The 25,000-nt window shown below is 45.7% G+C and overlaps 1 pseudogene across 1 annotated transcript in view; it reads left to right on the forward strand.

Moving 5' to 3' along the window:
• LOC310771370 (seizure protein 6 homolog) overlaps nucleotides 1–25,000 on the forward strand; it is a 65,021-nt pseudogene that overhangs the window by 26,415 nt on the left and 13,606 nt on the right. The window contains exons 5-11 of the transcript in view: nucleotides 3,720–4,190; nucleotides 4,604–4,649; nucleotides 4,734–4,805; nucleotides 4,911–4,982; nucleotides 5,064–5,129; nucleotides 6,010–6,023; nucleotides 6,155–6,294. The product of the transcript in view is annotated as a seizure protein 6 homolog (transcript). The remainder of the gene's footprint in view (nucleotides 1–3,719; nucleotides 4,191–4,603; nucleotides 4,650–4,733; nucleotides 4,806–4,910; nucleotides 4,983–5,063; nucleotides 5,130–6,009; nucleotides 6,024–6,154; nucleotides 6,295–25,000) is intronic.

Consider the following 25,000-nt stretch of genomic DNA (forward strand, 5'->3'; position numbering starts at 1 on the left):
TGCTGCTGAGCGGGCTAAATAACTGCAAGGTGTTAAAGCTGAAATGACTTCCTGGCTGATGATAGTTGGACACATTAAGTACAATATGCCCAGAAAAAGAAAAAAAAAGGCTCTTTTATTGTCTCAGTCAAGTGCCGTCTCGTTACTGACAACTTCCAGAGGAGATGTTTCCTTCCTCACAGCCTCACAGTCCTCCTTGCTGCACCATGACGGCAGAGGAGATGTTTCCTTCCTCACAGCCTCACAGTCCTCCTTGCTGCACCATGACGGTCAGAGGAGTGTGTGAACGACACGCAGTTTGCAGCGTGAACACTTTTCACTCATCCCACTATCGATTATGTGCAGCTCAAGTATTGCTTGTTGGAGTTTTCTGTGTGACGGTTAATACGCAGAGTAAGTGGAAAAGAATACAGAACAGAAATTATGTGTGTGTGTGTGTGTGTGTGTGTGTGTGTATAGTGTGTATAGTGTGTATAGTGTGTGTGTGTGTGTGTGTGTGTGTGTGTGTGTGTGTGTGTGTGTGTGTGTGTGTGTGTGTGTGTGTGTGTGTGTGTGTGTGTGCATGCTGGCCTGTGCTGTTTTCGTGAGCCAAGCTGCTGGAGATGGCGTCTCAGCAGCACGGCAGAGCGGTTTGCCTCTCTGTGCATTTTGTTGCTCTGTTTTCCTCTTCCTCCCTGCATCCCTCCCTGGTCCCCGTCACGCCTCACTGCCCTGTCTCTCCACTACACCCTCCTCACTGCCCTGTCTCTCCACTACACCCTCCCCTCACTGCCCTGTCTCTCCACTACACCCTCCTCACTGCCCTGTCTCTCCACTACACCCTCCTCACTGCCCTGTCTCTCCACTACACCCTCCTCACTGCCCTGTCTCTCCACTACACCCTCCTCACTGTCCTGTCTCTCCACTACACCCTCCTCACTGTCCTGTCTCTCCACTACACCCTCCACACTGCCCTGTCTCTCCACTACACCCTCCTCACTGCCCTGTCTCTCCACTACACCCTCCCCTCACTGCCCTGTCTCTCCACTACACCCTCCCCTCACTGCCCTGTCTCTCCACTACACCCTCCTCACTGCCCTGTCTCTCCACTACACCCTCCTCACTGCCCTGTCTCTCCACTACACCCTCCACACTGCCCTGTCTCTCCACTACACCCTCCTCACTGCCCTGTCTCTCCACTACACCCTCCCCTCACTGCCCTGTCTCTCCACTACACCCTCCTCACTGCCCTGTCTCTCCACTACACCCTCCACACTGCCCTGTCTCTCCACTACACCCTCCACACTGCCCTGTCTCTCCACTACACCCTCCCCTCACTGCCCTGTCTCTCCACTACACCCTCCTCACTGCCCTGTCTCTCCACTACACCCTCCCCTCACTGCCCTGTCTCTCCACTACACCCTCCACACTGCCCTGTCTCTCCACTACACCCTCCCCTCACTGCCCTGTCTCTCCACTACACCCTCCCCACACTGCCCTGTCTCTCCACTACACCCTCCCCTCACTGCCCTGTCTCTCCACTACACCCTCCACACTGCCCTGTCTCTCCACTACACCCTCCACACTGCCCTGTCTCTCCACTACACCCTCCCCTCACTGTCCTGTCTCTCCACTACACCCTCCCCTCACTGCCCTGTCTCTCCACTACACCCCCCCCTCACTACCCTGTCTCTCCACTACACCCTCCTCACTGCCCTGTCTCTCCACTACACCCTCCTCACTGCCCTGTCTCTCCACTACACCCTCCCCTCACTGTCCTGTCTCTCCACTACACCCTCCCCTCACTGCCCTGTCTCTCCACTACACCCTCCCCTCACTACCCTGTCTCTCCACTACACCCTCCTCACTGCCCTGTCTCTCCACTACACCCTCCTCACTGCCCTGTCTCTCCACTACACCCTCCTCACTGTCCTGTCTCTCCACTACACCCTCCACACTGCCCTGTCTCTCCACTACACCCTCCTCTCACTGCCCTGTCTCTCCACTACACCCTCCACACTGCCCTGTCTCTCCACTACACCCTCCACACTGCCCTGTCTCTCCACTACACCCTCCCCTCACTGCCCTGTCTCTCCACTACACCCTCCACACTGCCCTGTCTCTCCACTACACCCTCCTCACTGCCCTGTCTCTCCACTACACCCTCCCCTCACTACCCTGTCTCTCCACTACACCCTCCTCACTGCCCTGTCTCTCCACTACACCCTCCTCACTGCCCTGTCTCTCCACTACACCCTCCCCTCACTGCCCTGTCTCTCCACTACACCCTCCTCACTGCCCTGTCTCCTCCTCACTGCCCTGTCTCTCCACTACACCCTCCCCTCACTGCCCTGTCTCTCCACTACACCCTCCTCACTGCCCTGTCTCTCCACTACACCCTCCTCACTGCCCTGTCTCCTCCTCACTGCCCTGTCTCTCCACTACACCCTCCCCTCACTGCCCTGTCTCTCCACTACACCCTCCTCACTGCCCTGTCTCTCCACTACACCCTCCTCACTGCCCTGTCTCTCCACTACACCCTCCTCACTGCCCTGTCTCTCCACTACACCCTCCCCTCACTGCCCTGTCTCTCCACTACACCCTCCTCACTGCCCTGTCTCTCCACTACACCCTCCCCTCACTGCCCTGTCTCTCCACTACACCCTCCCCTCACTGCCCTGTCTCTCCACTACACCCTCCCCACACTGCCCTGTCTCTCCACTACACCCTCCCCTCACTGCCCTGTCTCTCCACTACACCCTCCTCACTGCCCTGTCTCTCCACTACACCCTCCCCACACTGCCCTGTCTCTCCACTACACCCTCCCCTCACTGCCCTGTCTCTCCACTACACCCTCCTCACTGCCCTGTCTCTCCACTACACCCTCCTCACTGCCCTGTCTCTCCACTACACCCTCCCAATGTGTGTGTGTAGACGGCTGCCTCAGTGCATGCTCAGCTTGTAAATGTCTTTGTGTGTGTGCGGAACGTATGTGTGCGTGTGTGTGTTTGTGTGTGTGTGTTTGTGTGTGTGTGTGTGTGTGTGTGTGTGTGTGTGTTGTGTGCGTGTGTTGTGTTGTGTTGTGTTGTGTTGTGTTGTGTTGTGTGCGTGTGTGCGTGTGCGTGTGCGTGTGCGTGGTCGTGGTCGTGTGTGTGTGTGTGTGTGTGTGTGTCTTCTGAAAAGTGGAGGTAAGCTTGACTGGGCCGTGGTTGTGCTGGCTAGATAGCCCCAGCCCTGATAAGACCAGCAGAAACGGTGACAGAACCGACCACAGCAGTAGGGGAGACCGAGGATGGTTGAACGTTTTTGACATTTCTGACTGTGTCTTGGAGCTATTTGAAGCCAGTGCGTTCAATGTGATATATATATATATATATATATATATATATATATTTTACTAGTTACATGTCCGCTATTATGTAAATGGTGTAGCTGTTATCTCTGTAACAAACAGAAAATGCATGGTCTCAAACACAAGGAGCGAAATGTTACAATTCACCCCATAGTTCGGGTGAATTGAAACACAGGCTGAGGTGAAATGTAACATTATGAAAAATGGGCACTGTACTGTAGGCAAATACAGATAGACATTTTAATACATAAATTGAAAGTGTTACAACTACCCTGTTTTACAAGCATCATCGGTCTTCCCTACTCTTGTTACATGTTACCCTCCTCTGTGCTTGCTTGTCTTGTCAGATCAAATGAGTGAGTCGCCCCTTGTCTTGGGCTCTTTTCAGATCAAGTCCTCCCCACACCTCCCCGCTCGCCCCCGTCTCCAGTGGCGACAGCGGGGAACAGAGAGGAAGGCAGCCCCCGAGGTCAAAGCTCCAGTGCTGCGGCAGGTGGTCTGCTGCAGTCAGTGCTGGCCCAGAAGCATCGCCTCCTCTCTCAGACAGGGGAGATCCTCCCCTCTGCGCTGCCCCCCAATCTGCTGCCTCTTCTGGGCAGGGGACTGACCGTGGGCTCCCTCCCTGGGAGTCATTCCCTGGAGCATCAAGGCGGGGGTTTACTGCGGAGGATAAAATCCCCGGCGCCAGCGTCCGTCTCAGGCAGTGCTGCTCCCCCTGAGCCTCTCCCCACCGACACCCGCTCCCAGACCCCCAGCCCCGGGCCCCGGCCCCCGACCCCCGGCCCCGAGCATGCAGGGGACATCGCCACTGTCGCCACAACGCTGGAGGTGGATACAGACACGGAAACACCTGCAGCAGGTAAACCCTGTTCTTGACACAACGCAGTGTATTTTTACCTCTTTTGTTTCCAGGCACAATCATGCACGATCCATCAAAATGGGATAATTTATTTCAACTGAATGCAGTACAACCAGGGGTACTTACTGTGTGCCTTGTAGTTTATGTGCTGTGCTATGATCCCTATAAAAGACATCATTAATTATACACACAGGAGGGATTTACAATGAGGTCTTAGTCAGGCAGTAGCCTGGTGGCCAGAATAAAACGTTGGTATTGTACATTTCTGCAATCCACGGATAAATGCACCCCCGCCCCCCAATACATGGGGGGATTTATGCTGCGTTGTCGGAAAAATGCTCCTGCTACCCCCTCTGTAAAGGTGCTCCTGCTACCCCCTCTGTAAAGGTGCTCCTGCTACCCCCTCTGTAAAGGTGCTCCTGCTACCCCCTCTGTAAAGGTGCTCCTGCTACCCCCTCTGTAAAGGTGCTCCTGCTACCCCCTCTGTAAAGGTGCTCCTGCTACCCCCTCTGTAAAGGTGCTCCTGCTATCCCCTCTGTAAAGGTGCTCCTGCTACCCCCTCTGTAAAGGTGCTCCTGCTACCCCCTCTGTAAAGGTGCTCCTGCTACCCCCTCTGTAAAGGTGCTCCTGCTACCCCCTCTGTAAAGCCTGCTACCCCCTCTGTAAAGGTGCTCCTGCTACCCCCTCTGTAAAGGTGCTCCTGCTACCCCCTCTGTAAAGGTGCTCCTGCTACCCCCTCTGTAAAGGTGCTCCTGCTACCCCCTCTGTAAAGGTGCTCCTGCTACCCCCTCTGTAAAGGGCCTGCTACCCCCTCTGTAAAGGTGCTCCTGCTACCCCCTCTGTAAAGGTGCTCCTGCTACCCCCTCTGTAAAGGTGCTCCTGCTACCCCCTCTGTAAAGGGCCTGCTACCCCCTCTGTAAAGGGCCTGCTACCCCCTCTGTAAACCCCCTCTGTAAAGGGGAGACTTGTGGCTATTCATAGAACCCATTTTCATTGGTCCCAATGGATGCCTTAGGTCATCTAGTTTCATATGATACCAGATAGGTTTGATTGGAATGGGGAGATTAACAGGAGGAATTACCACTGCAGAATGGGTTCAAAATAGGGAGTTTTGGGGGAGTGTTGGCAGGTATCCAAATATCAATGTTTCTGAACCAAATATACACTGAATATCACGTGTCTGGATATGTGCATGTCAACGTTATAGAGTCTGCTATTGGAATAGTACGGTGGCCAGTAAGGCTGTTGTGGCCAGGGAGGATGTAGGGCGTAAAAACACAAGCCTTTCACACGGAGAGCCGTGTTCGATCCCCAGCGTGTTCAAAGCCAACATTTTCAACCATAACATAAGGTTTTAGAAATGTAAAATGCTGACATTTTGTTTCAAATGTACATTGAGATAATTGTACATATCCCTGGTTTGCAGACACATAAAATGCCAACGTTTTATTCTGGCGACTTGGTTGCAGGCAGACATTAAAGGGATTTATTTGAACCAGATTCACGAGGCAGAGACAAAAAAGAGGACCTGAGCAAACGCACCCCTCTGCTCTCTCCCCAGCTGGGCCAGGGTGCATGGTGAATCAAACGCACCCCTCTGCTCTCTCCCCAGCTGGGCCAGGGTGCATGGTGAATCAAACGCACCCCTCTGCTCTCTCCCCAGCTGGGCCAGGGTGCATGGTGAATCAAACGCACCCATCTGCTCTCTCCCCATCAGGGCCAGGGTGCATGGTGAATCAAACGCACCCCTCTGCTCTCTCCCCATCAGGGCCAGGGTGCATGGTGAATCAAACGCACCCCTCTGCTCTCTCCCCATCAGGGCCAGGGTGCATGGTGAATCAAACGCACCCCTCTGCTCTCTCCCCATCAGGGCCAGGGTGTATGGTGAATCCAACGCACCCATCTCTCCCCATCAGGGCCAGGGTGCATGGTGAATCAAACGCACCCCTCTGCTCTCTCCCCAGCAGGGCCAGGGTGCATGGTGAATTTCTCTGATCCGGAAGGATACATCGACTCCTCTGACGACCCCCCTCTGCCCGACGGTACCTTCTTACACTGCACCTACACAGTGACTGTGTACACGGGCTATGGAGTGGAACTGCAGGTACGCTTCACAAACACACACAGACACACACACACACACACACACACACACACACACACACACATACACACACACACACACAGCTGGCTGTCACTAACTGGCTGTTAACTCACTCACTTAAGTGTCAGCTGTAGTAAGATGGTGCTGAGGCTGTCGGGTGCTGTGTTGTAACTATGGAGATGCTCTGATCTCAGGACTGACTCTGCCTCCTAGTGGCAGCTTCTGGTGTAGCAGCTATTACCATATGTTGCTATCCTCCATGTGCTGTGCTGTCACTGCTGCTACTACTGCTCTCTCTGTCTCTCTCTTCCTCTCTCCTCTTTCTCTCTGTCTCTCTCTCTGTCTCTCTCTTCCTCTCTCCTCTTTCTCTCTGTCTCTCTCTCTGTCTCTCTCTTCCTCTCTCCTCTTTCTCTCTGTCTCTCTCTCTGTCTCTCTCTTCCTCTCTCCTCTTTCTCTCTGTCTCTCTCTCTGTCTCTCTCTTCCTCTCTCCTCTTTCTCTCTGTGTTCCTCCCTGCAATTCTTAACTAGACACCATGAGGTCCCCCCAAAAAAAGGTTACATGATAATAATAATAATCATCATCATCATCATCATCATCATCATCATCATCATCATCATCATTTTGTGTAATTTCATTTAACAAATCTAAGTTATTTTTAGTTTTTATAATGCATTTGCACTGAAAAAATTTGTTTAACTACTATTTGTGAACTTTCATTTTAATATATTTTTTAACATACGGTAGTTATTGTTAATATTGTGCTTAATTTATTAATTAAAAGCATTATTGATAATGAAGTAGCCTATGCCTCGTCGTCATTCATGTTCATTCAGGGATACTATGATGACAGTGGTTTCGGGGCCCCACTGTATGATGTCGCAAAAGCCAAAAGGCCCAGAAACGGCTCTGGGTATAAGTAACCTTGCCAGGTAAATGAGAGGAGTGGTTGAGGCGTGGCCCTGCTCCCAAACCTAAATTAACAGGTTAACTTCCATTTGTTCTCACATGGATTCAGAGCTGATTCACAGCATCATGTATGGTAGTTTTGGTTAATTAGCTTTTGACTAGGGCTGTGAATCTTCACTGGCCTCACGATTCGATTCGATTCGATTACGATTCATCTGTCAACGATTCGATTCGATTCGATTAAACGATGCATCACGATGCATCGCGATGCATCTTAACACATTCACTGCCAGCCTTTTTTTTTTTTACTGTAGGTAGCTTTTGCCAGAGGGTTTTTTTGAGGATTCTGGCTCATTTTACAAGAGCCAAGGATAATTTTCTGCTTGGAGTTTGTCAACACAAAGTTCACAAAAGTACTAATAGAATGTGTGCTTTCTCTGTCTAAAAGAGTTAGTTTGTAGAGTTAGTAGTTATGTAGATATTAGCCGTTGAGTACAGCATGGTTTCAGCGTCTGAGACAAAAAGCTGAGATAATCGCAGTTTTGTGAAATTCAATATCAAACAGTCACTTTAACCATTTATTTTTGGCATCAGTGAGACATCAGACATAAACAATATAGTTCTGAACAGTAATTTCCTCCATAGCAGCACCCGCACCCCCTCTCCTTACAACTCCTCCCTCCGTGGGCGTGTCTCCGTGTTTGTCAGTCACAAGCCAGTCTCTCCTGCCTGTCTGAGCAGTGAGCAGCAGCCTCTCTCTGGCGGTCCCTCGTCGGCGAGCGTGGATGTGGCTTAATCCGTTCTTGGATTTTCGGTTGAGAGCTTTGACGAAGCCTTGTGTGACTCTAGGCTTATGCTGCGCGCTTCAAAGTGTGCTTTCCACCCAGTCCACCTGTGGAAGCCCCCACCGCCGTGCGCCCGTGTGAAAGGTTTTCGCCTACAGTATGAGAATGAGGCTCGTTCGCTTCTGGGTCCTCGGTTGAGCTCAGCTGGAATGCGTGCGTTTCTGGCCAAACAACACTCAATAGTCTGAGCACCGTCGCCACTCAGTGGGTCGGCGGAATGGATTGCACACGCCCGGCGGCTCTAACAGTATAATAGAAGATGCAAAAGGAACAGATCAACGATCCACCGTCAAAAAAAAAAAAACGATTTTTTTGACGTATCCATACGTCGCTGGCAGTTAACGGTTGGATTCTGCTTGACGTATGCATACGTCGCTGGCAGTTAACGTGTTAAATCGATGCATCACTTTTTCCGCAATACATGATTTATTTTTTCTCACTTTCTTTTTTCTCACTGTGTGGCTACTTTTAAAATAAAAGTGCATTTGGAATTGCATTGTATTATGATCCATAATTAAAATAAACAACTGCATGTACTTACATTCTATTTTATTTGATTTAAAAAAAAAAAAAAAAAAAAAAAAAAAAAATATTTTTAATAATCGATTTTTGATATTTGTTAATCGATGCAGAATCGTGCACGTCCGCATCGCGATGCATCTTATAATCGATTATTTTTGACACCCCTACTTTTGACTGTAAAAGACCAGCTGTGAGCAAACTGAATCAACTGTTGACGGGCTTTTCAGCATCTAATAATATAATGGTGGTGCACAGGAATTTTAGACAATCTAGTGCATGTGTTTCTAAAACATTTTATTTCTCAATCCATACAGAATAAGTTGGCAAAATACATTTTATTTATACAGCACTTCTCTTCTTGTTCTCTCATAAAAGCAAAGTTTGCAATGTACTTTATCATACGGTATAAAAGAAAGAATTGTAAAATATACAAAGGAGTTAAAAATTGCAAAGCACATTGCAAAGATGGTTCAAAATAAAAACACCATAAGAAACTTGAAAGCCTGCAAAACAACAGTAGATCAATGAACGTGTCACTTGAAGCCTTGAGTTGAGACTGTGGAAAAGAGGAGCTGTAAATCTACACTTCTACTGGACTCTTCACCAGTGGCAATTCTAGAGTCTGTATGGGCCCTAGGCAAAAATTCCCTGGGGGGCGGGGGCCCCTCCATCCTCATCACCATAATTTTATTAATCACCTGACACCAACGAAAAATACATCAATATTATCATTGGAATTCCTCAAGTTCCTAGGACATATTTTATTAGCCTATTCATAACTTTCATACATGGTGCAAAGTTAACTTTTTTGTCCACCGGCCAAATGTCTAGTGAATGTTCAAATGTTACCAGCCACTCAATGGATTAGCATTGTTTGTTTGTTTTTGGCTGGTGGTGAGTGAAGCAAATCTACCTACCAGCCACTTGCACATTTATATTTTACCAGCATTTGGCTGGTGAGTCGTGACTGGTGCTAATTGTGTGCCCTGCTTTCATATCAATTAATAGCTTAACTATTAGTGACACCATTGCTAGCTGAATTTATTCAAGTATCTCCCCATAGGTTGCTATACTAAAATAACAGCATTCAGTCAGAGCCGGCCCACCTAGAGCCCCGGGAGTTGCCAGGGGCCCCCCGCAAAAAAAAACATAGGCTATAATATTATAGGCTGTGTGTGGTAGTTAAAACATAGTTTCAAGTTGACGTTTATTTATGTTTGTAGTTGAAACAAAAACATAAATACTGTAGGCTACATACAGTACAACACAAAAGGCTGTTATTTACCCTTTGTCGCCACCTGGTGAGTAAATATATATGTAACTAAAACCATTAAAGGCCCATTCCGTCGGTTCTGACGAGAAATAAATGTGCACAAAGTGTTTTTTATTGGCAATGAGTGAATGCGCCTGGACGTAACTTAAAAATGGCGACCAGGGGCGTTTCTCTCCGACCAGCCGTTCAGAAGATACATGGAAATACCGCATTTTCGAAGGGGTGAGCATTTCCCGCCACAGCTAGAGGATGTGACGTCTGCACGTTCACGAGCCTGCCTCTTGTCCTCATGGCTCTGGCGTAAACAAAGAGCATGGAAGGAAAGAGAGGACACTCCGGCCATTTTTGGAAACAGAATGCGCCTCGCAGTGGTCAGCTGCGGTAGCGCGGGCCCCTATAATCAGCCTCTCTAAACAGTAACTCAATGGGAGAACACTCTAAATTTCGTGGATTCACATCTTTTCTGGGCGTACTGTAAATCTTGATTGAAGTGGTGTAGTGCAGGGATGTAAAACAACAACCATATTGTGGAAACTAAGCAAAATTTTTCGTTTTTTTCTTTTAGTTTTTTCAAGATAAATAGTAAATGCAAATGACCCGAGGTTAAAACCACGGCAACGCACTTCTGACGGAGTGGACGACAGCCGCATTAGCTATTTATCTTGAAAAAACTAAACAAAGAAAACGAAAAATTTTGCTTAGTTTCCACAATATGGTTGTTGTTTTACATCCCTGCACTACACCACTTCAATCAAGATTTGCAGTACGCCCAGAAAAGATGTGAATCCACGAAATTTAGAGTGTTCTCCCGTTGAGTTACTGTTTAGAGAGGCTGATTATAGGGGCCCGCGCTACCGCAGCTGACCACTGCGAGACTGTGCAAGGTTCTTTTGGCGCTGTCACGCTTCCAAAAATAAAAAATGGCGGAGGCTGCTGGGCGCTGATGTTGCAATGGGGCAATATGGAGCTGTCAGTTCTTTCCATAAAAGTTCTTTGGCGTAAATACCAATACCAACGAAGAAGACGGCTAACAGGAAATGGCTAACGTTACGTTCGTCGCTAGCTGCTAGCAAAAGGAAACAACAACAGACTCCAGAAAAAGTCCACACTAAATAAATAAATAAATATTTATCTAATGAAGCCCGTCTGGCCAGACAGCAGCAATGTGACCGACATCGGGGGGAAACTAGAGTCAGGACTGTGTTTTCGGTTCATGAAGGGAACTTGCTGCTTGTAGCTACTGTAATGTGGTTTTGACCAGATAACGTTAGCTGCTTGCTAATGGATTTTCAAGATTCAAGATTTTTATTGTCACTCCGTAGTACAAGTATCTGACCACCTGGTCAGAAACTCTGCTAACATTACCGTCTTGTGTGAAGTAATGCAACCCTAACGTTACTACCGTTATGCTCATGGTCATGGAACATTATTGTTTGACTGCAGTTAGCTGCGGTGGGGAGTCTGCCTATTATAACCATAACGTTAGCTTGATGCTATACGCGGCTAACTAATAGATTTAGCTATATTTATAGAAATCACCACCGAGCTCCACTAATAACTTTACCGTCTTGTGTGGATAATGAATGTAACAGTCGTAAATATGCCTAACGTTACTGTTATGCTTATGAAACATTGTTTGATTGTTCAGTTTGGTCAACTCCAGGCATTAGACGGTACCGTACATACAGGGGAAGCAGGGTAGTTCCTGGCTCACGGTAACGTGAATATCCTATCCATTCCCCCGCAGCCAATGTAAGCCAAAACACGACCAAACATGCCACAATAACGTCCGATAATTCATCCAGAATCCTTCCTGGGCATCTCGAGGCTGATCTGACCGATAAATTGTCCAGGTTGCCGTTTTCAAGTGACTTTTATGAGTTAACGTTACAAAACAACCAACACGTCTGCTGTTGCCAGGCAACTGCTTGTGAGCGTGCGAGTATGGTGCCCGCGCGTCAGCTCGTTCACACGCTGCCTGCAGTTACTCTAACGGCCACCGGCGTCAGTAACAGTGACAATTGACGGAATGGGCCTTTAAAATTGACAACCGGTCCGCAACTTTTTTCCCCATGTATCTACCGGTCCTTGGCACAAAAAAGGTTGGGAACCCCTGGTTTAACTGACCTGGCAACCCCTATGGCTGCTGGCTTCTACACGCTTGCTTGACACTGATAGGGCTACAAACGAGCGTCATCATCGTCAGGTTTGTTTGTTCCCCCCCCCCTTCCCCAATCCCCCGCCCCCTGGGAGAGGGCCCCTAGTCTATATCCTGCTTAGGGCCCCCAGATGGATAGGGCCGGCCCTGGTGAAGCAGTTATCTGCCTAAGCAGTATCTGCTCCAGATACTTTGTTTTTTCCCCACATCCTCTTTTTTCTCTTTCGTTTTGCCTTCCAGATAAATTCATTTACTTCATTCACTTTCAATTCAAGAGAATACGTGAATCATACAGGTTTGACGGGAATAGAAAACACTGCATTCTGACAGGCAATGATGTAACGCAGTAACGCATGCGTTACTTGGATTAGTAACGGTAATCTAATTACTGTTTTGGAAATTGTAACACCTTATATTACTTAGTTACTAAAAAAGTAACTAATTACAGTAATGCATTACTAAGTAACGCGTGTCATCTCAAATGAAAACATATTGTGACTTTAACACCAAGATAGCACCTGACTTTAAATCCCTCACTGGATGTGCGTGCCTTTTTGTACTTTTTAACACCAAGATTGTCATTGTCATTCACACACAGTGTTGGGCAGTAATGCGTTACTTAGTAACGCATTACTGCCCAACACTGTGTGTGAATGACAATGACAATCTTGGTGTTAAAGTCACAATATGTTTTCATTTGAGATGACACAATGTTAGAAGTCAATCACTTTTTCACAGACCCAGTTATGTGATGAGTCACAACTGACATCATTCCAGCTGTTCGGTTTTTCAAGCCAGTATGTGTGAACACATTCCTCCCTTGTACCTTTGGAGTTTGTTCCACTGGGCTGGTCTTTGCCCCACAACCTGTTTAAGAAAAGAAAAGAGTCAACTGTACTTGATGCAAAATAAGATGCACAATGCATTATCATTATCAGGCCAACCTGTTGACTGTTGACTGTTAAATAGGACTGAAGAATGAATGTCTTACCCTGTGCTGTTCAGAGGTTTACCATCCACCCATTTCCAGACTCCCTCCTGATAACTCAAACCAATCCAAATTACATTCTTCAAGGAATTGATGAATTTCTGTTGAATTGTTTTAAAGACAAATGACAACACACACTTGTGAAGCACTCAAACAAAGTGTGAAATAGATGTGGATAGATGTAATCCAGTGAAACACACTAAAGAGATTTTTACAATCAAAACAAAAACTTTAGTAAAAAATGTGTTGCCACTTTTCTCTTTACCTGTTCTTCTTCAGTGTTAATGATGAGCAGGTCTGCTCCTCTCTTTATGCACTCCTGCCTGCTGTCCTCCCAGCTTCTTGTCTCAGTAGAAATGTAGTAAAAACGGTTGCCGAGTGATCTACATCCTCCATCGTTACAGAGACGATCTGCAAGAGGAGAGGAGCTTAAGAGCAGCAAATAAAAGCACAAAGCATATGTACATACATGTACAGTACATGCAAGCTCACACAAACACACACACACACACACACACACACACACAAGCACACACACAGGCAGAGTAAAGCCCTATTTGCATGGGATAAGTATTATCTGTGGAGCTCTGGAAAGTTGTAATAGCTTTGTGTGTGTGTGTGTGTGTGTGTGTGTGTGTGTGTGTGTGTGTGTGTGTGTGTGTGTGTGTGCGGTAAGACTCACTGAGCTCAAGTTTCAGGGTTTTGAGGGTCTTTGTGGTTTCAGCCCAGTTCTTGTTGAGGGTCTTTGTGTTTTCAGACCAGGTCTTGTTGAGGGTCAGCAGTTTGTTGAGTGATTCTTCTTCTAGTCTGCCATTAGCCTTTGTATCTGCACAGGAAACAGTAAATCCAAAACAGTGGTTAAATTTAGGTAGAGACAAATATAACCAAATGGATGCTGAAGAGGGCAAATCTAATGTGTGATAGAGGAAGTGAATGGCTCACAGTAGACCACAACGCCTATAAGAGCAGCCAGTAGGAGAAAACACATCAGCAGCAGACACACTACAGTCACCCTGCAGGGCTTCTTCACTGGCTGGATAACATCAGCTGTAAGAACAAGACAGAGCGGCCATGTTTTAGTAACACAAGCACCAGAGGGACTGTTACACAGCTACTGAATATTGCTGTTAAAAAAAATTCTCCCCCCCCCCCCCCCCCCCCGATTTTTTTATCCCATTTTTATCCCCCATTAGTGCTAATTTTAATGTATTTATCCTGGTTGCTGCTCCACCCTCTGCCGATCTGGGGAGAGCCGAAACTGGCTCCATGCTTCCTCGAGACATGGGCAGTTAGCCAGCCGCTTCTTTTCACCTGACAGGGGAAGCTTCACTGATAGGACATAGCACGTGGGAGGATCACGCTATTCCAACCAGTTCCCCTCCCTCTGAATAGACGCCCCTAACGACCAGAGGAGGCACCACATCAGCAACCAGGATATTACATATTTTTGGTGAGGGGTTCCTATATGAAGGAAACCCCCAGGGGGCACGGGGAGAACATGCAAACTCCACACAGAAAGGCCCTTTTGACGACCCCACCCGGGCGGCGGGCACTCAAGGACATGCGGACGGGCACGCACTCCTTCGGCGCTCACAGTGTCGCAGGTGGGAGTCGAACCGAGGACCTTCTAGCTGTGAGGCGACAGCGCTTACCACTGCACCACCATGCCCTCCCCCCCCCCCCCCGGGATATTGCTGTTCATTACAATGTGTGTGTGTGTGTGTGTGCGTGTGTGTGTGTGTGTGTGTGTGTGTGTGTGCGTGCGTGCGTGCGTGCGTGTGCGTGTGGGTGTGGGTGGGTGTGTTACTCACCTAGATGCTGATCCGGTGTGTTCTCTGTATTTGATGTGGAGTCACGACCCTCATAGTTGTCTAAAGTATCATAGTGGTCCTCTACGCTCTCATTATGTAAAGTTTGATAGTGGTCCACAACCCTCTCCTCCACCTCGTCGCTCCCTCCAGCTGTGACTAAGGTCCTGTCTGCTCTCTCTCGTAGACGCTTCTCTCTTTCCAGATAATCTTCATTGTCGTAGATGTGATCGTGCTCAGACATCTCCATCTTCTGTCTCAATCATCAGCTACTCTGTGTGTGTCTAGGTGTGAGTGAGTGTGAAAGCAGTGAGCAACACAGAGAAACAAGGAACTGTGTTAAACAGGATGAGGTTTTATAGAAGCAGAAATAACATCTGCATTATCACACCTCTCAGAGACACATAATCGTGTGATAATCATGTGACCTGGTGTTGTTTCCTAGAAGCATCGCCCCAAACCCACACTATGATGCAACAAGTAAAGCAAGCTTACATGTAGAGGCAGTATTATAATGACTAAGCCCTTTGACAGCAGTATTATAGGGTGACTGATATAAATGACTCAGCTCTTTGACAGCAGTATTATAGGGTGACTGATATAAATGACTAAGCCCTTTGACAGCAGTATTATAGGGTGACTAATATAAATGGCTCAGCCCTTTGACAGCAGTATTATAGGGTGACTGATATAAATGACTAAGCCCTTTGACAGCAGTATTATAGGGTGACTGATATAAATGACTCAGCCCTTTGACAGCAGTATTATAGGGTGACTAATATAAATGACTCAGCCCTTTGACAGCAGTATTATAGGGTGACTGATATAAATGACTCAGCCCTTTGACAGCAGTATTATAGGGTGACTGATATAAATGACTCAGCCCTTTGACAGCAGTATTATAGGGTGACTGATATAAATGACTAAGCCCTTTGACAGCAGTATTATAGGGTGACTGATATAAATGACTCAGCCCTTTGACAGCAGTATTATAGGGTGACTGATATAAATGACTCAGCCCTTTGACAGCAGTATTATAGGGTGACTGATATAAATGACTAAGCCCTTTGACAGCAGTATTATAGGGTGACTGATATAAATGACTCAGCTCTTTGACAGCAGTATTATAGGGTGACTGATATAAATGATTAAGCCCTTTGACAGCAGTATTATAGGGTGACTGATATAAATGACTAAGCCCTTTGACAGCAGTATTATAGGGTGACTGATATACAGTAAATGACTAAGCCCTTTGACAGCAGTATTATAGGGTGACTGATATAAATGACTCAGCTCTTTGACAGCAGTATTATAGGGTGACTAATATAAATGACTAAGCCCTTTGACAGCAGTATTATAGGGTGACTGATATAAATGACTAAGCGCCTTTGACAGCAGTATTATAGGGTGACTGATATAAATGACTCAGCCCTTTGACAGCAGTATTATAGGGTGACTGATATAAATGACTAAGCCCTTTGACAGCAGTATTATAGGGTGACTGATATAAATGACTAAGCCCTTTGACAGCAGTATTATAGGGTGACTGATATAAATGACTCAGCCCTTTGACAGCAGTATTATAGGGTGACTGATATAAATGACTAAGCCCTTTGACAGCACTATTATAGGGTGACTGATATAAATGACTAAGCCCTTTGACAGCAGTATTATAGGGTGACTGATATAAATGACTCAGCTCTTTGACAGCAGTATTATAGGGTGACTGATATAAATGATTAAGCCCTTTGACAGCAGTATTATAGGGTGACTGATATAAATGACTAAGCCCTTTGACAGCAGTATTATAGGGTGACTGATATACAGTAAATGACTAAGCCCTTTGACAGCAGTATTATAGGGTGACTGATATAAATGACTCAGCTCTTTGACAGCAGTAATATAGGGTGACTAATATAAATGACTAAGCCCTTTGACAGCAGTATTATAGGGTGACTGATATACAGTAAATGACTAAGCCCTTTGACAGCAGTATTATAGGGTGACTGATATAAATGACTCAGCCCTTTGACAGCAGTATTATAGGGTGACTGATATAAATGACTAAGCCCTTTGACAGCAGTATTATAGGGTGACTGATATAAATGACTCAGCCCTTTGACAGCAGTATTATAGGGTGACTGATATAAATGACTAAGCCCTTTGACAGCACTATTATAGGGTGACTGATATAAATGACTAAGCCCTTTGACAGCAGTATTATAGGGTGACTGATATAAATGACTCAGCTCTTTGACAGCAGTATTATAGGGTGACTGATATAAATGATTAAGCCCTTTGACAGCAGTATTATAGGGTGACTGATATAAATGATTAAGCCCTTTGACAGCAGTATTATAGGGTGACTGATATAAATGACTCAGCCCTTTGACAGCAGTATTATAGGGTGACTGATATAAATGACTCAGCTCTTTGACAGCAGTATTATAGGGTGACTGATATAAATGACTCAGCTCTTTGACAGCAGTATTATAGGGTGACTGATATAAATGACTAAGCCCTTTGACAGCAGTATTATAGGGTGACTAATATAAATGACTCAGCCCTTTGACAGCAGTATTATAGGGTGACTGATATAAATGACTCAGCCCTTTGACAGCAGTATTATAGGGTGACTGATATAAATGACTTAGCCCTTTGACAGCAGTATTATAGGGTGACTGATATAAATGACTCAGCCCTTTGACAGCAGCATGGGCGGTTCTAGGCCTTTTTTGGGTGGGCTTTAGCCCACCCAAAAATAGTCTCAGCCGACCCAAAAAAAATAAAATAAAAATTCCCCTCTCCCAATCCATGGTGGTCATTAGTAGCAGTTTCTGTTAAAATTATCTTTATTTATTATTTATTTTTGCTTTAAAACTATTTTTTAATTTTCTGCTTAACTCATTGAGTGCCAGCCACTTTTGGAGAACGGACGCTCCCAGTGCCAGAGTTTCAGAGCGTTTTCAGTGATTTCTCGAGGCTCACAGAATATTGTGTGATATTACTATGTAAACACCGAACACGCACAAAGAACGAGGAGACTCTATTGTATCATCAGCAAAAAAAAGTTTATTGATACCATTTTCCGTTCTTTAGTTATGAGCCGGAGAAGATAGGTTGTTTTCAGCAAAAACAGGCATTTCAAATTAGAAGCAGAGATATTCAGCATTTTGTGAAATGAAGCATTTCAAGCACATTCACTGACTCTGAAGCTAATATTTTCTGACCTGAAACATCTGAACAGCACCCACACACCCCTCAACTCCAAACTCCTCCTCTGTGGGAGTGTCTCTGGTGGCTCTGCTCGCTCTGCTGGCTGCTGCGTGTGTCAGGCGAGTCTCTGCTGCCTGCTATGGCAGGCTCTGCTGCCTTACGGATCCACGTTCGGATGGCGGCCGCTCGTCGGGGGAGTCTGGATCGGGCTCGCGTTCGTCTGCGTTTCTGGGGTTTCGGTTGTGAGCTGGGATGAAGCTGTGTCCGATTATAGGCTTTCTGCTGCGCGTTTCAAAGTGCGCTGCACCCAGTCTATTTTCGGAGCGCTCAGCCTTGTGCGCCGGCTCCCAGCGCGACACTGAAAAGCCAAACCATTCTCATGAGAATGGTTTGGCTTTGGTTTTATTTTCTGGCGGCTAATCGTGTGGAGAAACTATGCAGCAGAGACAGAGGGGCTCATTTGTGGGAGCAGATTGACTGCTGTTCGCAGCTAACGTTGGCTCCAGGCAGCCAGAGCAATCTGTGCCGCTCTGGCTCATGCATCGGTTTCTCTTTCATCACGGGGCTTTTTCTGATTTTTTTCCTCAACTTTCTCTAATCTGGAGAGCACTGTCGCCACCTAATGGGTCCATAAAATAGGTTATACACCTTCAATAGCTACAATATTTTTACAGGAGATGCACGAGGCTTTGATCCACGTCCCACCGTCAAAAAACGCAATTGACGACTTTAGTCGTCTTTGGCACTCTACGTTACTTTTCGAATTGACGACTATACTCGTCCTTGGCACTCAATGAGTTAAAGTTCATGAAAAAAAGTGGCATTCTTGTTTTTCCCCACAATAATTTCATAATACCATTTGTAATGCCACCGTTGTAGTGCTGTTGTTCAAAATTAAAGTACATTTTCTCAGATTTATTGGTGTCTTTCTAGTCACACAATTTAATAGTCAGTGTTTCCCATACACTGATCTATTTGTGGTGGTACACCCTATATAGATTTTGACCCCCACAAATACTGCCACATATTAATTTCAACTAGTTGACTGCAAACTCCTGCTTTAGTGCTTACAGTATATTATTATCTTGTCGGAATTTTATTCCAGCCAATAAGTTAGGAAGTTCCCTTTTGATTTAATTTTACTTTTGTTTTGCCTACAAAGCAAAATGTTACTTTACTTGAAACTCCCCTGAAGTGATTTTGGTATTATGTATGCAAGCATAATTCTACCATAAGTAACCTGTATGCAGAATATATATAGTATATATAGGGAAACAATTATTTTTTCATTGCTGTAAAACCACAGAACGGTAAAGAAGATATTGATGTGTGTAGTTCTTCATAGATCTAGTCTCTTCATTTTGATCTCAAAGTGCACCAGCTTGATCCATTTTTACTTGAAACTGTACAAAATTTTCTTCCGGGGGGGCATGTCCCCGGACCCCCCTAGGGGTTCAGCGGTCCATGACCTTTGGGTGGGCTGAGCCCAAAGGTCTGATGCTAAAACCGCCCCTGGACAGCAGTATTATAGGGTGACTGATATAAATGACTCAGCCCTTTGACAGCAGTATTATAGGGTGACTGATATAAATGACTTAGCCCTTTGACAGCAGTATTATAGGGTGACTGATATAAATGACTCAGCCCTTTGACAGCAGTATTATAGGGTGACTGATATAAATGACTTAGCCCTTTGACAGCAGTATTATAGGGCGACTGATATAAATGACTAAGCGCCTTTGACAGCAGTATTATAGGGCGACTGATATAAATGACTCAGCCCTTTGACAGCAGTATTATAGGGTGACTGATATAAATGACTAAGCGCCTTTGACAGCAGTATTATAGGGTGACTGATATAAATGACTCAGCCCTTTGACAGCAGTATTATAGGGTGACTGATATAAATGACTCAGCTCTTTGACAGCAGTATTATAGGGTGACTGATATAAGCAAGTGACAGCAGCAGGCTGGTAGCAGGGCACTGCCAAGGTGGCCTTTGGGATCTCAGGGCATCACGGCCAGAGGGAGGGGCAACGGAGGCCATGGCCCTCTGTGTAATTCCCACCCTGGTGCACACCACAATAATAGTAGAATAATAATAATATAATGTAATGTGCACAAGGAGCAAGTGACTGTCTGTGTGGGGTGTGGTTAGCCCAGGGACGCATTGTAGAGTGTGATGTCTGTGGGCAGGAAGAACCTCCTGTGCTGCTCTGTGGTGCACCGAGCTCGAGGCAGAATGAGCCTGGTGCTGAACGTGCTCCTCTGAACATGTAGAGCTCCATGCCCTGAACATTGTGTTCTCCATTGTTTGATGTAGTGTGTAATGAACGCTCAGTAGTGTTTTAGTTTGACTGGCTTGGAGTTAGTCTGATCTGACAACAGTGTTTGGTTTTGACACAGATGAAAGTGTTTTGAGGCGGTTGTTTGGTTTTGACAGAAGAGTCACAGGTTTGTTTGGTGTATGTAGTTTAAACATTAGGTTTCGTTCTTACAGGTAAAGGTGCGTTCACACCGACCTATTAAAGTTTTTCGCTGGCATCGAGTTTACATACAAAGTCAATGCAAACGAGCGATTGAGTGTATATTCGCCTGGGAGAAAAATCGCTGGGCGTCTGAGCGACAGAGACAGAGCGATAGGGCGAAAATTTGCTCGTCGCGCGAGATGAAATATCCCAACTCGAGCGAAATCTCGCTGCCAACGGTCGCTTGCTGCTTAACGCTGAATGGCTGCCGTAACCCCGGAGTATTTATTCATTCTTGCATCGGGGGAAACACAGTTGTGTTGTTTGCGTTTTCATCCTGTCTAACGTTAGAGCTGTGTGCTGCTTGTTTCTTGACAGTGAAGATCTCTCTCGTTTCTCAAGCTCGCTGCACCCCGCCCACATCTATCAGCCGGCTGACACAGGTGCTGCCAATTGTGCACACAGCATTTCCTTGAGAAAGGTGTGAACGCACCTTTAGCGATTGTGAAAAACTGTAAGTTGCAGGCGTCGCGGCTGGTCTGCTCCCATCACAAGGTGGTCTCTACTCAGACTTGTTTTACATGACTTTTCTTCATGCTAAACTACAAAATAAGTCTTTTTCTTGTGATCTATGCCCAAATAAAGCCTTGTGTTTCCCTGGCCCTGCTCCATTCAGTATCATGCGTCTGTGCAGATACTATAACAGTTTCAGTTCTCTGTGCCACCACTCATCCACCCCCCACCCACACACACACACACACACACACACACACACACACACACACACACACACACACACGCACGCACACACACACACACACACACACACACACACTGTTTTTGTCCTGCGTGCTGAGGCTGACCCAATCACCCAGCTGACAGGAAGCTGTTTTAACAGGAAACGCTCATTGTGGCAGTGCGGTAAAGTTAAGATTATTTTTGTTCTAATTGATGTGAGATGCATAAAGTACCTGGCATTGTAAACCAACATCTGCTCTTCATTTGAAACCTATGCATGCATTCATTTAATAAATACATTTTAAATTGTAAATTAACAAACTTGTTAGAGTTGACATATGATTTGCACAATCAAGTGAGACTGATCTGGTGAAGTTGCCCATGATCAGAATATGCAGGCTTTGCACACTGCACTAAAACTGACTTTTAGTGAAAGCATTTCCTGGACGTGATCAAATGAAGACACTAGCAAGGACCACAACACAACAATATATCATTTAAAGCAGTGGTTCTCAAATGGGGGTCCGGGGACCCCCAGGGGTCCGTGGCACTTTGCAAGGGGGTCCGCGAAAAGTTTTCAGGAAAATAAAAATAACTTTTTTGTTGTTGCAAAAGCTTCACAGTTCAATGAAAATATTTTATGCTTTAAATCTAAAATGGTTCATGGATTATATTCTAATCTAACAAACCTATAAATTAAAAAGTCAAGCACGTTACCGTGGAAACAATTAAGCTTAGCCCAAAATCACAAATCAGAATGAGGGGGTCCCCGGTATATTTTCTATCTTGTAAGGGGCCCTTGGCTGAAAAACATTTGAGAACCTCTGATTTAAAGGACCACAAGACAACAATATATCATTTAAAGGACCACAACACAACAATATATCATTTAAAGGTTGAATGAAAAGTCAGATGTGTGTATACTGAGGTGAAGATGGAGGACTTTTTCCACTGACGGTGAAACATGTCTACACTGAGGAGGACATGCTGGCGTGTGTGTGGTGGCTGCAGCCCATCTGTCTCGGTGCTTTGGGGAGTGTGCACGTCACGCAAAAAAAGGGAACACAGAATCGGATATGTAGACTGACTGGTGCAGGTCACCGGACACGGCCGATCAGCTGAAAATTGGCCATTTCCGGTCACGTGCCGATCAATCGGTGCATCTCTAGTTAGTAGCGGGCACTTAACGCAGATTATGTGTGTTTAGCAAATCGTTCATATGTTTGTTGAATGCCAATGTGATTCATTGTGCCTGTGCCATAAGGCCGTATTGGGCTAGTTCAATGCTCCTATATTGTCTATCATTGTCTTCCATGGCGAAGGGGGTCTGTGTCATCACCTGAATTGCGTTTCACCACTTTACACAGCGACAGTAAAAGCAGCGTTATCAAAGAATTCCACTCTGGGACCTCTTTTCACTTTTTTGCGTTTTCAGGCCCCAAGAACGCCGTTCCCGTGTAAAAGGAATGCACTAACGCTAAAAAAGTTTGTCCTTTTATGCAGGGAGCGTTGTCGTGTAAACTGGGCAAAAGAGCTGTGTTAAACAGGATGAGGTTTCATACAAGCATCTTAGGCATTATCACACCTCTCAGAGAAACACGACGTGTGACAAACATGTGACCTGCTGTTGTTTCACAGGCATTTCATAGAAGGAAGTAAGTAAGTACATTACATACATACGAAGCGGGTGTGTGGGACGGGTCACGAGGTGGGGGCGTGGGACGGGCATAGGCAGAGTTTGACTTTTAGCTTTGGGGGGGGCCACTCCTGGGAGTCAGACACGAAAGACGCGGAAGAAAATTGTCCGTTTTACAGTTGAAATGTTTGAAGCCGGATTTAGAGGAATATCTCATTTTAAGGCTGGCATCTGTAAAAGGTCTGTAAAAGGACACTGTATTCAGGTTATATGAGCTGAATTAAAAGCGCTCCTGCTAGTCAGGCAAGTAGAGTGGTTGAATGAGCACAAATTCCATTTGTATTCACATGGATTCAGAACTGATTCACAGCCTCATGTATGATACCTTTTGCTAATTTGTTTTCATAAAAGACTGTGAAAGACCAAGCTGTGATCAAACACAATCAAGACAGTCTCATGTTTCTAACATTTTATTCCTCAATCCATACAGAATATGTTGTCAAATTACATTTTATTTATAAAGCACTTCTCTTCTTGTTCTCTCATAAAAGCAAAATTTGCAATATACTTTATCATACAGCATAAAAGAAAGAATTGTAAAATATACAAAGGAGTTAAAAAGCACATTGGTTAAAAATAAAAACACCACAATAAAATAAAAAGCCTGCAAAACGACAGTAGGTCAATGAACGTGTCACTTGAAGTCTTGAGTAGAGACTGTGCAAAAGAGGAGCTGGTAAATCTACACTTCTACTGGACGCTTCACAAATACTGATCCTGGTCCCAACAGACACTCATGTTCTGAAGCTCTGACAAAAATAGATGACAAAGTGCTTTACAAACAATCAAAGACAATCCCTTAAAAGGAGATGTCACCTCCTCTGTGTGAATGACAATGACAATCTTGGTGTGGGAGGTAAAGTCACAATGGCCCCTATCTTCCCACTGGCCTTAGGCACTAAAACTGGTGTTAAACACAAAGAACGCGCCTTGCGCCTGCCTCGGGAAGATAGCATCATGGTTTTAGGCCCCGAAATGCGCTTTACGCCGAAGAGGCGTGGCGCAGTGCCAGAATAGGCCAGAATGGGCGTTTTGGCCTTAAATACCGGCCTAATGCTATCTTCCCCCCTGGCATTAATTTAGCGCTTAGCGCTTTTCAAAACCAGTCCTTATTCAGTGCGCCGGTTATATCACTGTGCATAATTGCGCGGAGCTCTCCTCTGCCATCTCACTCTCTCACCCCCTCTCTCTCTCTCTCACTCCCTCTCTCTTGCGCGTCAGACAGGCACAATGACCGATGAAAAAAAAGTTGTTATACCGTAGTTTTGAGCCCCTGTCATTCAGAGGCTGTTGCATCATCCTACCTGTGCGCTCCCCTACCAAAGCCACACATGTGAAATCTCCCAGCATGCATTGAGGCTAATACATTTCGACAAGAAATAGCAACCAAATCAGCCTAAATAGGCTAAGTGATGGATATAAATAATATGTATGTTAACACAAGATGCAATTCTGGAACATTTCAATATTGGACAAAATAAAACATAAAAATGAAAACACAACCCTATGTGAAACATATGTGTAATCCAGGTGGTATATATATCCCTCGCAAATACAACGTGATATAGACGGCTGACAGCCTGTAACATGGTTCTACTGTGATGTCCGCTCCAGCAAGACTTGGCTTACTTCACACATATTTTTACAATAAAAACAGATTTATGCAATGACTTTACATAATGTAGGCTATATTTATGTGCATCATTTAGCCTGTGCAGCAGGTAGTCTACAAGTCATAAAACTACCTGCCCTGAATGAGCCGAGTGTGGGTGCTTGTTCACTATTGTGAAAGTTATGTGTTTACAACATAAAGATCATGGAATTGGATGGCATCAGGAATGTCACCGATAGTTAACGTTCTATATTGTAGGCTACAGGGAGACCGCATCAGCCCTGCTGAACAGATCTGTATTTGCCTGGCTGTAGGTTGAATCGTTTTATTCAGGCTATGATTTGTGATGTGCTGAGATATCCAAATTGGCAGTGATGACAGCATAAAGCTGCAACCCGCGGAGTGGATCGAGTGGATCGAAGCTTCGAAAGGAAGAATGTCATTGAGTAACTGCAGTTCACCAATGAGCACAGTT

The sequence above is a fragment of the Poromitra crassiceps genome (genome assembly GCF_964638095.1).
Source record: "Poromitra crassiceps genome assembly, contig: HAP1_SCAFFOLD_564, whole genome shotgun sequence".
Classification (NCBI taxonomy): domain Eukaryota; kingdom Metazoa; phylum Chordata; class Actinopteri; order Beryciformes; family Melamphaidae; genus Poromitra; species Poromitra crassiceps.